Below are 12,528 nucleotides of genomic sequence, written 5' to 3'. Positions count from 1 at the left end.
CACGCATCCCCCCATGATCACTCCTGGGGCATAAGTGAAATTAATTTTTCACTAAGTGAAAAAGCTACAGTGGCCTCCTCCAGATCACAGTCATGGGTAATCACAGGCAGAATTTGTCATTAAATGTTTGTAAATTTGATTAGGAATTTCAGAGACTTCTGTCATTCTCTTAATACTGTAAGAACAGCTATTTCCAATAGAAAGACCTTCCCAATCCCACAACACAAAGGACAAGCTCATCTCTCAGTGAGAAGGTGATTTATTGCCAGTGCACAAGCAATCAATGAGGGAATCTTCCCAAAACCAGTTCAAAGTGAGAATGGGAGCTAGGTATTTTATAGGCAAAGAAGATGGGTAGGGGAGAAAAAAACAAGTGATGCCAGGGGTCTTGTGAGGAGGGCACATGCAATTTCTCAGTCTTGTGTTGTCTCAAGCACATCAAACTTGTCCTTTGTTTCAGTGGCTTATAAATCACAGTTTAGATATTGTTGCGCAGCTACAAGGTCCCCATGGCTCCTTTCTCAGCCAACCACTCAAGGATATCAAGCTTTTTGTCTCTGAGAAAAGCTACAGATTTACTGGATCATAAGGTGCTCTTGACACGGTTCTGTCAGGCCTTGCTTTGAGACATCTTGCTCTTGTCAGCAAAACAGCCAGTCTGGTTAATATCCTTCAGGAAACTAAGTGCAAAGAGTAAACTTCTAAAATCAGATTAATAGAAAACTACTCTAATCAGTGTATTAGAATTTTTAAAGCTGCATAAATGAAGAAATTTTAATAAGCGCATTTTCCAGCTATCACTCTCATCATTTTTCAAAAGAGGAAAACTTATTTACAAGTATGGGGTGTGGAAAGGCAGTCACCCTTTCCTGGGTTAATATCTCCATCTGCTGGCATCTCAGGATATCGCTAACAAAGACCTGAAAAGGCAGGTCAGATCCCACAGCATGTTTGCAACCACACATCATGTATTCTCATAACAACTTCTGCCTCACCTTTTCTCTTCCTTTCTTCTCTCTGTCTCTCCTTTTTCTTCCTGCCTCTTTTTTTCTGTTTGTATCACTCTCTTGTTCTCCCTTCTATCTTTCCCTTTCTCTTTCTTATCCTTGATATGACTCTGCTTACATACCTATAGACACAAGACAACTCACTCCTTATAAGGCATCTTGGTCCTCTTGCTTGAGTCTTATTTATAACAAAGAAAAAAGCCACAGAGAGAGCCACAGTTTTACCATCATGTAGGAGAAGACTCTACCCCACCCCATTGTCTGCTTCTGTGTCCATTCACTGTGCATTCTTCTGTGTCTGCTTGCCTTCTCTTTAGGTGGCATTGGAAACCAGTCCTGGGACCTTCTAGAGTGGGAGAGAGATGCTCAATCTCTTGTGCTACCTCAGCTCCTTGGTCTGCTGCGTTTCTTATTTTCTCTCCTCTGTGTCTCTTTTTGTTGCATCATCTTGCTGTGCCAGCTCTTCTCTCAGGCCAGTTCGCTGTGCGGGCCAGCGCTTCGTGTGGGCCAGCTCTCCACTCGGGTCCAGCTCACCGCACGGGCCAGCTTGCCTTCACCAGGAAGCCCAGGGAATGGAACCCTGGATCTCCATATAGTAGATGGGAGCCCAATCCCTTGAGCCACATCCGCTTCTCTATAATGCATCTTATGTATTGCAAATAGTTTTCCCTGATTGTTGTATTTGTACTTTGATTATGGAATTGTTTGCACTACAGAAAAATGTAAATTTTTCTTTAGCTACATTTATCTGCCTTATTTTAGTTTTCAGGGTTTGTATTTTTGTTTAAAAAGGTCTACCTAACTCAAATACTAAAAAATACATTGTTCAGTGTTTTCTTCTTTTTCTTTTATATTTTAACTTTTAAAGTATTTTAGTAATTTGATATTAATTTTGTTGTAAGAAATGAGATAGATATCCAATTTATTTTTTTTCCCAAGACTTCCCAGTTTCACAATATCCTTTAAAAAATAAACTTTCCCTACAGATTTGAAATGCCAACTTTATCCTACTCTAAATTCTCTTATATATTTAGGTCTATTTCTGGACTCTTTGTTTTGATCCACTGATCTGTCTATCCTTACGCCAGTACCACATTGTTTTAAATAAAGTTTAATAAAGTGTTTAGCTATTGCTGCCTTGCTAATTTTTTCCCAGAATTTTCCCAGCTATTCTTGCAATATATCTTATGAATATTAGAATCAGTTTGTGTACTTTCAACAAGTATCCTGTTGGGGAGTGCGTGCCTCCCACATGGAAGATCCCAGGTGTGGTTCCAGGCGCCTCCTAAAGAAAAACAGACAAGGAGCAATAAAGAACAAGCAAACAGATGAGGCAGCCATCTAGGGGTGGGGGAGAAAAGTATCCTATTGAACTTTTATCAGGAACATTTTAAATTTATAAATTAATTTAAAGAGAATTTTGTCAATGATTTGAAAACCCTAACCAAAATTCCTGGTTTTCAAAAAGTACTAAAAAAATGCTGTTGTAAAAATCAAATTAATACAGAAGTATATAAAGCCTAATATTAAATAGGTCCTCTTAAAACATTTCATCACCCCATCCCCGTCCCAATTCCCTTCACTGAGGTAGCTATTGTGAACAGTTTGATAGTATCCTTTAATACTTAGCCTTACATTTACAAACGTTTATGTATATTACACACACACACAGGTTTTTATTGGTTTTGTTCTGTAAAGGGGGTCATTATGAAAGCTATATGTATCAATTTTTATCCTCTGTAGATGTACATTTAACATATTTTTTTTCTTAACAGGGCTCTGGTGAACAACCTTGTATAATTTTTCCAAATTGTGCATTTTGGTAGACTACATTTCTAGAAATGAATGGCCAGCTAGAAGGAAATTAATGCATATTTAAAATTTTTATAGATACCACTATGTTATCTCTAATGAGTGCAAATGATATTCCCACTAAGAATAGGTTAGGGTGCTCATTTTCACAAATACTCCTAATTATTGAATAGACGAATTTTTATAACTTTTGCCAATCTGTAAATTTGGGATGATATCTAGCTCACGGCATCTTTGTAAGGGCCACCTATGAAAGAACCTCTCGCATTGTCAACATTCCATATTCTCATTATTTTACCGCCCAATCTGGTAGTAAAAATATATGTAAGGACTATAAAATGTGAGGGAATCTCTATGAACAAAATTTACAAACTTAAAGAAATAAACCCAAAGGGCAACATATTTAACCTGTTAGTTCTGAAGGGATAATATCAGCTTGGGTGATCACTGGGTGTTAAGTTCTGAAGAAGCGGGGCGTTCCAGTTTTTAAAGAACCCAATCACTTTCCCTAAGTCTGCCTTTGTCTCTTTGCAACGCAGAGCTCCCGGACAGCTTCTGCAGGAAGAGACCTCCTACGGGCTTTCTTCTCTTCTCTTTCTTCCCTGGCGCGCGGATGGTCTCCCTCAAGACTCGGGTTCTCCATCCGAGCGTGCACCGGGAGTGGGGGAGCGGCCGCAGTGCTTGCCCTTTTCTGACAGCATCCCAGAGAAGGCCGCCACCGTTCGGCGTTTTAGACATGGTTGGGAGGCCTTAGGATGTCCAATTTTGTGTTTTGGGGTGGGTGATTATAAACTTGGCTCTGGAGAACGGAATGCGGAGTACCGACCAGCCCGCCACCTTTCTCAGGCTCCAGGTTTTCGAGACGCCGCCACCGTGACGCGACGCAAACCGGGTCGGATCCGACTGCCATCTGACAGACAGCATTTTTAGCTCCGCGGTGTTAGCCTGGATTTTGGCTTAATTCGACCTCAGCTTCTTGAAATTTTATTGTTTTTCTCCATGGTCTACCAACTGGGAGCCTCCAACAAGGAAAACCTGTGGGTCGGCTGAAAGGAACTCACGGCTTTCAGTCCGGGGTCACCCAAGGGCCGGGCGCCGCGAAGGGTGGGGAAATCCTTCAGAATCAGCCAATAGCGGGGCCCGCAGCCCAAGGGCCCGCCTTATGAGCGCGCTCAGAACAGGGAGTCGTGGTCCCGATTGGCGAAAGTGGGCGGAAAACGCGCATCCCTGAACTACAACGGATTTTGATTGGCTATGGCGCACAGTTGTTTTTTTCTGTAGTCCAAACCTAGAGCTGCTTAATGATAGATCCCGCCTTAAAAGGCATTTGATAACAGCTTTACGTATTGTAAGGCAAATGGTGATTGGTCACAGCGCTCACGGATTCGGTCTGTAGTAAACACAGCGAGGCTCTTGGGACCGTGGATTGGTCAGTTTACCGGCCGGCGGAGAAAATTCCGCCCGGTTCCGCGAGCAGACTGGCTGCACGGCTGCCCCGGCCCCGCCCTCCGCTTTGCTGATTGGTTGCAACGCGGCCGGAGGGGCGGAGGAATAGAACGGTGTAGACTATCTTGCCATGCGTCACTTCCGATTACTGTCGGCTTTGGCCGCGGCGTTCTCAGAGTGCGGTGGCGAAACAGAGTGAAGGAGCTGGGGGGCGAGAAGTGGGGTGGGCGGGGGGTGGGAGGAAGGGGGAGGAAATCCCATCTCCTGGACGCCAGCCTGGACGTTTCCACCTACATCGACACTGCCGGGTCGGATCCGAGGGGGGTCACCGCCTCCTCCAGCGGAGGAGAAGGGGGGCGGAGCCCGGCTCAGGTGAGGCGACCCTGTCAGCCCGAACGGTGGTGGCGCGCTCCCGGGCGCAGTCCCGTGGAGACCGTTGAGCACCAGGATCGCCGGGCTAGCGGCGCGAGCCGAGGAGCGCTAAGTCGTCGAGGAGCGCGCAGACGCGACCCATGCCCCGCGCTCTCCCTGCTTGTCTTTCTGAGGGGGCATTGTTACCCTTCTGAGCCGAGGGGCCAGGCGGGTGGGAGTGGGATTCTTCTGCGCAGGCGTGCCCCGTGTCCCGACGCCAGGCTGTCTGTCCTGGGGGTTGAGCGGGGGACTCGTCCCCCCGCGGATCTCTGGACTGGCGAGGTAGGTTACTGAGGTGGAATGGAAAAGGCCTTCGGACCAACCGCTTGGCGGGATGAAGAGAGGACCTGTCGCCCTATAGGTGGGGGTTGGGTGTCTCCCTTGTCCCCGACCCAGGAATTAACTTCTGGAGCGGCGAAGTTCCATGTCACTAGAGGGAGGCCACAGGCGGTCTGGTATCGGGAACGAGCGGCTGGCAGGCCCTGGAGGGACGTGCCAGTATTTTGGAATGCCTCAGCTTAGGAGAGGACTGATGTGTTTAGTAAGCATTTATTGAGCGCCCACTGTTTCCGAGCTTCGCGCTGATAGCTGTGGGAGATGTCGTGGTAAGACACAGCAGTCCCACCTTCTGTAGTTTGGAGGACAGGCAGGACTTGTACGTATATACTAGTATAAGGCAATGAATGAAGGGAGTTGAAGGTTTTGGTTTTTTCTTCAATAAAAAGGTCATTTATTAAGTCAGTCTGTATTCTGACATAGTGGAAGGAACCTAAAGAAGCTTAACTTCTGACTAGAAGACAAATCTTAACTCATTTAATTTGGAGATTAATTTTTAGGGAAAGGCACAGTGAAGGCTTGATTAAGTAGTATGCTCAGGTGAATTTCAGGTTCTGGTTAATTTGGATAAATAGAAATCAGAAACTTTTCACGTGCTAGAATTGAAACAAAACTATTTTCAAATCGTGTTAATATACTTTTCAGGTGATAGTAAGTAGATGTTAGGTACGTTTTCTTTAGAGGTTAAAGAGAATGCTCTGCTTTAGTCATCACTGATGTGTTGTTCCTTAGATGATAAAAAAAAAAAAGGATGAGCTGGGTTCCTCATCCTTTTCTGGAGAACTTATTTTTCATTTGCCAAAGTCTTGTGATTTCTGTGGTGAAATCTTAGTTGATACCAAGCCAAGGGAGTGGCAAGAGAAGAGACCAGATAGATAGAAGAGAATGAGAAGAATTTTAGGGAAAAGCCTCTCAACGAAGAGAAGTCCTCCCACTTTTGCTTTAACATCTTCTGGAAATCTCAGCAAAAGATTTGGAGGACTAGCCTGGCCACCACAGCCAACTTGGTGAACTGCCAGGTAAGAATAACTGGATGGGGTCTGTTCTGAGTCCTTGGGTTTTGCTGAATAAATGAGCCAGGACTTTTTGAAGAGTTCTGAAGTAAACCTGTTTTCTGGACATTTGTCTTTTTTTCTCCTAGACGTTGTGTCAAACAAAATATAAAAGTACACTTAGCTGGAGATGCTGGCAAGCTGGATTCTGCTTGAGATGTCTCTAGCAAACGTCTCGAAGTAAAAAAAATTTGGAAGAAAAGCATTCTATAATTTCCTAAATTTAGGAGTCAGTGCTTTCTAAAGAGACTTTGTCAGAAGGTTGTCGCAAGTTGAAGTAAAAAAAAAAAACAAAATCCCTTGACTACCAAAAATGCATGTAGATGTTTTTCAGTGTTTAAAAGAACTTAGCATGCATTTTATCGAATTACAATTCTTCAGTGTGGAAAAGACATAAAAATACCTTGTGTTCAGTGAGATATAAGAAGGCTTACTGTAAAACTGACATAGACTTTTTTTTTTTTGGTAATAAACTATTTTTAGAGAAGTTTTAGATTTACACTTACAGAAGAATTATACCGAAAGTAAAAGGAATTTTCATATATTCCCCTCCCCCTCCCCCATAGTTTCTCCTGTTGTTAATAGATTGGTGTGGCACATTTGTTACAATTGATGAACCATTGTTGAAGCATTACTACTAACCCAAATCTGTAGTTTACATTATGGTTTACACTTTGTGCTATACAGTTCCATAGGCCTTGATAAAGGCATAATGTCATGTGCCTGTCATTACATATCATACAGAAGAATCTCACTGCTTTAAATATGCCCCGTGTGCTGTGTTCCACCCATTCATCCCTCCCCCTCCTTTCTGAACCTCTTGCAACCGCCATCTTTATATCAATTTACAAGTTCTTCTGTTAATACAGCATAATGATAATAGCAGTAAATCTACTTTGGTCGGTGGTTACACTCCCCACCTTATGTTTGTTCGTTCCTCAGTCTTGAGGGATTAGGGATGATGTCCACTCTGACACTAACTCTTGAATCTGCCTCGTATCCTCTTTATAAAGGGAGAGAAAAATCTGAAAATACTGATTCCATGTTAGCATTCAACTACTACTTAAAAAAAAAAAAAAAGATTTCTTCCCCTGCCTGTTGTTTGCATTTACTGTCCACTTCCACTGTGTCTCATCATCTTTAGGAGGCACCAGGAACCTAACCTGGGATCTCCCATGTGGTAGGTGGGTGTGCCCAACAGCTTGAGCCACATCTGCTTCCCTCTACCATTACATTTAAACCTGTAAATTTATTGTAACCATATGATTTTACCTTTACTGTACTTAGTATTTCTCAAATACAGAAGTCTAGTAGAGCAAAGTTTTATTAGTATAGCAGGTGGGATGGAATGTTACTCAACACTGCATCTTTCATTTAAGTATGAAGTAAACATCTCATATGCTAAGATAAGCTGTTTCTGAATGGCCTCTTGCTCTTTACAGTTGTTTTCACCACTTTCATCACTAATTAGTGGCTTTAATCTCAGTATCTAAATTTTGGAGGTACCTTTCATTTTATTATATATTTGCTAAAAAGCTTTGATTTATCGAAGCTGGAGTACTGACATAATTGTATGGTAGGTACAGTTTTTTTGTATATAAGATTTTATCTGTAGTTAATTTTCTTATTTTCTAACATTTTTAAATGATATGTTTAAGGTTCCTATAGTTCCTTAATTCTGACACTTTTTTTATCATTTTAATCTCCTTGAAGACAGAATATAAGTATGCATATATTATAGCTTAATTGGCAGCTTTTTTCTTTCCTAGTGTTACATGAGGTAATGTTGCATATTATAAATCTTAGATTTATGGAACTTGAGACATTTAAAAAGACTTTTTTCTCCAGTTAATTCAGAATTCACTGCATTTTCCAAATTTACCTTTGTACTTGTAAAAAAGTTTTCTATTGAAGGAAGCCTATTGGAAGTGATTTTTTTAATATATAAATGGAAAGGAACAAAGATTTTTGTTTGCTTTACAAACTTTAAATGATTGAGTGGTGGGTCTGCTTTTTGGAAATGTGTACTTAGTAGTCTTGTTACTTTGTGTACTTGATAATATAGGTTTAACAAATGCTTTATGTCCTACTTCTTAAGTTTAAAAATAATTAAATTGCTCCCTGCCTCCCTTTTTTTTCTGAACATGGTATTGTTAACATCTTGTAATTAATTAATTAATTAGGGAAGGAAAATTTATTAACGACCGGCTGGGCTCGGGAACTTTCCTGTTAAAAAACCTGAGCCTCTTGTGGTAATTTAAAATCTACCCAGCCTTCTTCCTCTAGAAATGCAAGTCTTTCTATTTTTTTAGTCCTTTGGCTTTAGGTACTACTGCAGAAGGAATAAAGGAGGAGGACAGGGAGAAGAAAACCCACTGTTTTGGGGTTAAGTTGAAAGAGGAACCCAAAAATGCTACAAAAATCTAAACACTTTTAGAAACATACATTGTGTCTTTATTTTGAATAAAAGGTCAAAACCTTTCAGCAAGCACAGTTTCAGTCAGAGTGCACTATTGACTTGGTAAAAGTAAAGGGATATACAGCTTTGAAAGTAAACTAGGTATTAGAAGTGTATTTTGAACATTTTTCATTTTCACTACTGGAAAGGCACCACTAATAATAGTGTCTCCATTACCTAAGAGGGTACAAATGTAATACCGAAGATCAGGAAATTTGTAGACCAGTTACATTGCAAGTGAAATTTGTCTTAAATTATTTTGAAGTCTATTTGTAGTGTTGTACAGTTCTGACTCTGTCATGCACTGCGCTGATGAACCACCACCCTGACAGTGTTGGATGGCCCAAGATTTTCTTATATCATGGTGACTCTGCTGCCAGGAATATCTGTTGTCACCCTACCCTTATCCCCTAAACTCTGAGCCCTGATTCTTGTTCTGTACCGGCTAATGGAGAATGGAGTCAGTAGCCAATGGCAAAGAGAGGAGAAGGCAAAACTCATATTGCATCCTTCTGACCTAAACCGGGTCTTCTGGCAGTGGGGAAGACTTGGCTGTGTGGTCAGGGTTGTTGGCATGTGATATTTGCAACAGGGGAGGAATTGAGTTAAGGGTAAAAGAACTCTTTCCTACTACCTTTTCCAGAGTCCTTGTTCTAATTTTCATTTCCTTAGCTGCCATTTTAAACACCTGTTTTCTCACTCTGTCAGTCTCAGCCACTGACCCTGTTTTTCATCTCTATCCCCTTACTCCCTTCATCTTTATGTCTAGTCTTAACTCACTCATAATTACATATTCTCTCTCCTCTGAGTGTACTGTCATCAGTTACCTGTGCCATGTCTTTTTGGGGGCTGTTCCCATACAGTAAAGTGAAGTTTTGTATTTGGACCTCAGTTTGTATCCTTTTTCCTTCACTCGTACTGGTTTTGTGATGTTGGCCCTAGATAAGGGCATGCCAGTCACTGCTTGACAGTCATGCATAAGAGTGGTGCAGTGTTACTTTGGCAGTTCACTGCCATAGTAACAGGTTAAAGGGATATTTCTTGAGTGATCCTGGGAAGGTAACAACTCTCTGTAACATCACTGAGAAAATGCTGACAATTAATTTCACATACTTGAGTAGCACCAAGTTGCTTTTAAACTAAAGTTTCATTTGTCCTATACTTTGAAGACCGAGATTCCATGTACATGGATTTTCCAGCTATCAGAAGCTTATCTACTTTAGTGATTCTCAAACTTTTTGGTCTCAGGACTCTATTACATGCAAAAATTTTTGATAACTCCAAAGAGCTTTTCTGTGGGTTATAGCAATTGGTATTTATCATATTAGAAATTAAAATAAGAAAATTTTAAGAATATTATTTGTTAAAATGATCAATTAACATAAATAACATATTTTTGTGAAAAATATTTGCCAAAATAAAAAAATTAGTGAAAAGTGACATTGTGTTTTTTTAAATAAACTTTATTTTTAGTAGAGTTTTAGATTTACAGAAAAATTGTGATGATAGTACAGAATTCTCATATACCCAGGCCCAGTTTCCCCTATTAATAACACTTTACATGAGTGTAGTATATGTTACAATTAATGAACCAATATTGATAAATTATTATTAACTAAAGTCCTTACTTTATTGGGATTTCCTTTGTTTGTTACCTAATGATCTTTTTCTGCTCCAAGATTCCATCCAGGATACCATGTTACATTTAGCCATCATGTCTCCTTAGGCTCTTGTTGACTATGACTTTGATAGTTTTGAGGAGGTCTGTCAGGTATTTTATAGAGTGTTTCTCAACTGGAATTTGTCTTATATTTTTGTCATGATTTGACTTGGGTTATGGGTCTTTGGGGGGAAGACCACAGAGGTTAAGTGCCATCCTCAGTTATCATGTCAAGGTTGCATACTATCAATATGGCTTAAAATATGACCTCGAATACCTGGTTGAGGTCATGCTTGTTGGGTTTTTCCGTTATAAAGTTAACTCTTTCCCCCCTCCTTTCCATACTGTACTCTTTCAAAGGAAGTTATACAAAGCTCATACTTAAGAAGTAGGGAGTTATCCTCTACCTCTTTGAGGGCAGAGTATCTACATAAATAATTTGGAGTTCTTTAGCAGAGGAGATTTGTCTCTTTTTCCTCACTTATTTAATCATTTATTTATGTCAGTATGGACTCATGGTTATTTTATACTTTAGTTATAATCCAGTACTACTTTTTAAATTTTTCTTGCTCACATTTTTCCACCTTTGGCCATTGGAGGCGCTTTGTATTTATTTATTTATTTATCCCCCCTCCCCCCCAGTTGTCTGCAGTCTGTGTCCATTGGCTGTGTGTTTTTCTGTGTCAGCTCTCCCTGTGTACGGCGCCACCCTGGGCAGGCTGCACTTTTTGCACACTGGGCAGCTCTCTCTACAGGGTGTACTTCTTGCACGTGGGCTTCCCTACATGAGGGACACTCCTTCATGGCATGGCACTCTTTGTGCGCATCACCACTGCGCGTGGGCCAGCTCATCACACGGACCAGGAGTCCCTGGGTTTGAACCTTGGACCACCCATGTGGTAGGTAGATAGATACCCTATACGTTGGGCCAAATCCGCTTCCCCTGGAGGCTCTTTTAATTGGCCTCTGTGCCCCTTTGACATACTCTCATTATTATAGAGTTTTTAAAAGTATTTTTTTAGTACTTCCTTACTTTCTGGCAATATAAGGTGCTCTAGTCTCATCTTTTATATTCCCTGCCCAAGTTCTAGAATCAGCTGTTTCTCTAAGAAGTGCTGATTCCTTTTATTGGAGAATGGTATTTGAAACCAAGATCTAGGTGCTACGAATGCTCAGAGTGTTATTTACATTTTTGCAAATCTCTTTAATGTGTAGTTTAATAGAAGACAGCTGGATTCCCATACCTGCTCCTCCATTAAGTTTGTTGCATTATGCTGTTTTGATTAAAGTATATGAAGAAAATTCCACCTCACCAAATAGGTAGTTGAAAAAGGAAGGAATGCTTTAGTAGCTTTTTCAGGTAATTGTGCATATTCTGTTCTGATACTACACCAAAACCTGACAAGTTGTATTTCCTGAAGTGGTTAGCTGTAGTGTAGAATGCAAAACCATTTTAATTAATTTTTTACATTCTACTCAGAGATGTATTCACCAAATGCAGTGAATGTCTCATGATGATGGAGGAGATTGTTGCTATGGGGGGAGGAGTGGGGTGAAGGGGGTGGGGGGTATATGAGGACCTAATATTTTTTGAATGTAATATTAAAAAAATAAAGACAAAAAAAAGGGAAAAAACTTGTTTTCACATTCTGTTACATTAAAACACATTGTTTCACCATGCACTTTAAATGAATTTTTTATCCATACCTTATTTTGTAACATCATGCTTACAACATGGGTCATTTGGAAAATATTGATTGGCTGAATCATGCAGACCTTCCGAAGATTGACACATTTCTTATACAATAGTCTAAAATATTTCATTAATATCATCAGTGATCTCATCAGAAGTCTTTATGTATTGGCAATCTGTCAGGCTCATGGCAACAGATACAAATTTTCCAAAATTCTCATTTTTATTTGAAAGCTCAAATTTTATCATTGGCAACAAATACTGTAAATTTACTTGTAATGATGGACTCACTCATTCACTTTGAAGAGAATGTCTGCCAAATACTGAAGTTTGAATAACCATAATTTGTTAGTAGCTCTTTGAAGTTAAAATGATGTTCCAGGGAAGCAGATGTGGCTTAAGTGATCGGGCTTCGTCTGCCACATGGGAGGTCTGGGGTTCTGCTTCCCATGCCTCCTAAAGAGAAGACAAGCAGACCCAGAGAAGAGCAGACAGTGACTGCAAACAATGGGGTGTGTGTGTGTGTAAATAGATAAATAAATCTTTTTTTAAAATGCTGTTCCATGAGAAAAACAATTAGTTCAGCTTACAACTTGATTGCACAACTGCTTTTCCTTGAAGCAACATTGTTTTTCAGTAAACAGCAGAATTAC

At 40.5% G+C, this 12,528-nt stretch overlaps 1 protein-coding gene and 1 long non-coding RNA gene across 5 annotated transcripts in view; one reads left to right on the top strand and one right to left on the bottom strand.

The window, feature by feature from the left end:
* Window positions 1–243: 243 nt before the first annotated feature.
* LOC131279478 (uncharacterized) lies at window positions 244–3,983 on the bottom strand. Of its 2 annotated transcripts, none has more exons than XR_011649426.1 (2): window positions 3,228–3,983; window positions 244–2,292 (listed from the first exon to the last, which is right to left on the bottom strand). It is a non-coding gene; the product is annotated as an uncharacterized lncRNA (long non-coding RNA). The 2 variants fall into 2 exon arrangements; XR_009186850.1 differs by having other exon boundaries at window positions 3,646–3,983.
* A 416-nt stretch (window positions 3,984–4,399) lies between these two features.
* Window positions 4,400–12,528, top strand: part of ZBTB5 (zinc finger and BTB domain containing 5) — a 30,711-nt gene continuing 22,582 nt past the window's right edge. The window contains exon 1 of one of the 3 annotated variants that reach the window (XM_004457261.2): window positions 4,400–4,637. The gene's annotated coding sequence lies outside the window, so the exon portion shown is untranslated. Of the gene's footprint in view, window positions 6,032–12,528 lie in introns of all 3 variants that reach the window. The other 2 variants (XM_004457260.3, XM_058302092.1) reach the window with 2 other exon arrangements.

This window comes from Dasypus novemcinctus, chromosome 8 (assembly GCF_030445035.2).
Source record: "Dasypus novemcinctus isolate mDasNov1 chromosome 8, mDasNov1.1.hap2, whole genome shotgun sequence".
In the NCBI taxonomy this organism is placed as follows: domain Eukaryota; kingdom Metazoa; phylum Chordata; class Mammalia; order Cingulata; family Dasypodidae; genus Dasypus; species Dasypus novemcinctus.
The sequence above is the reverse complement of the archived record's forward strand: the minus strand, read 5'-3'. Positions and strand labels throughout refer to the sequence as shown.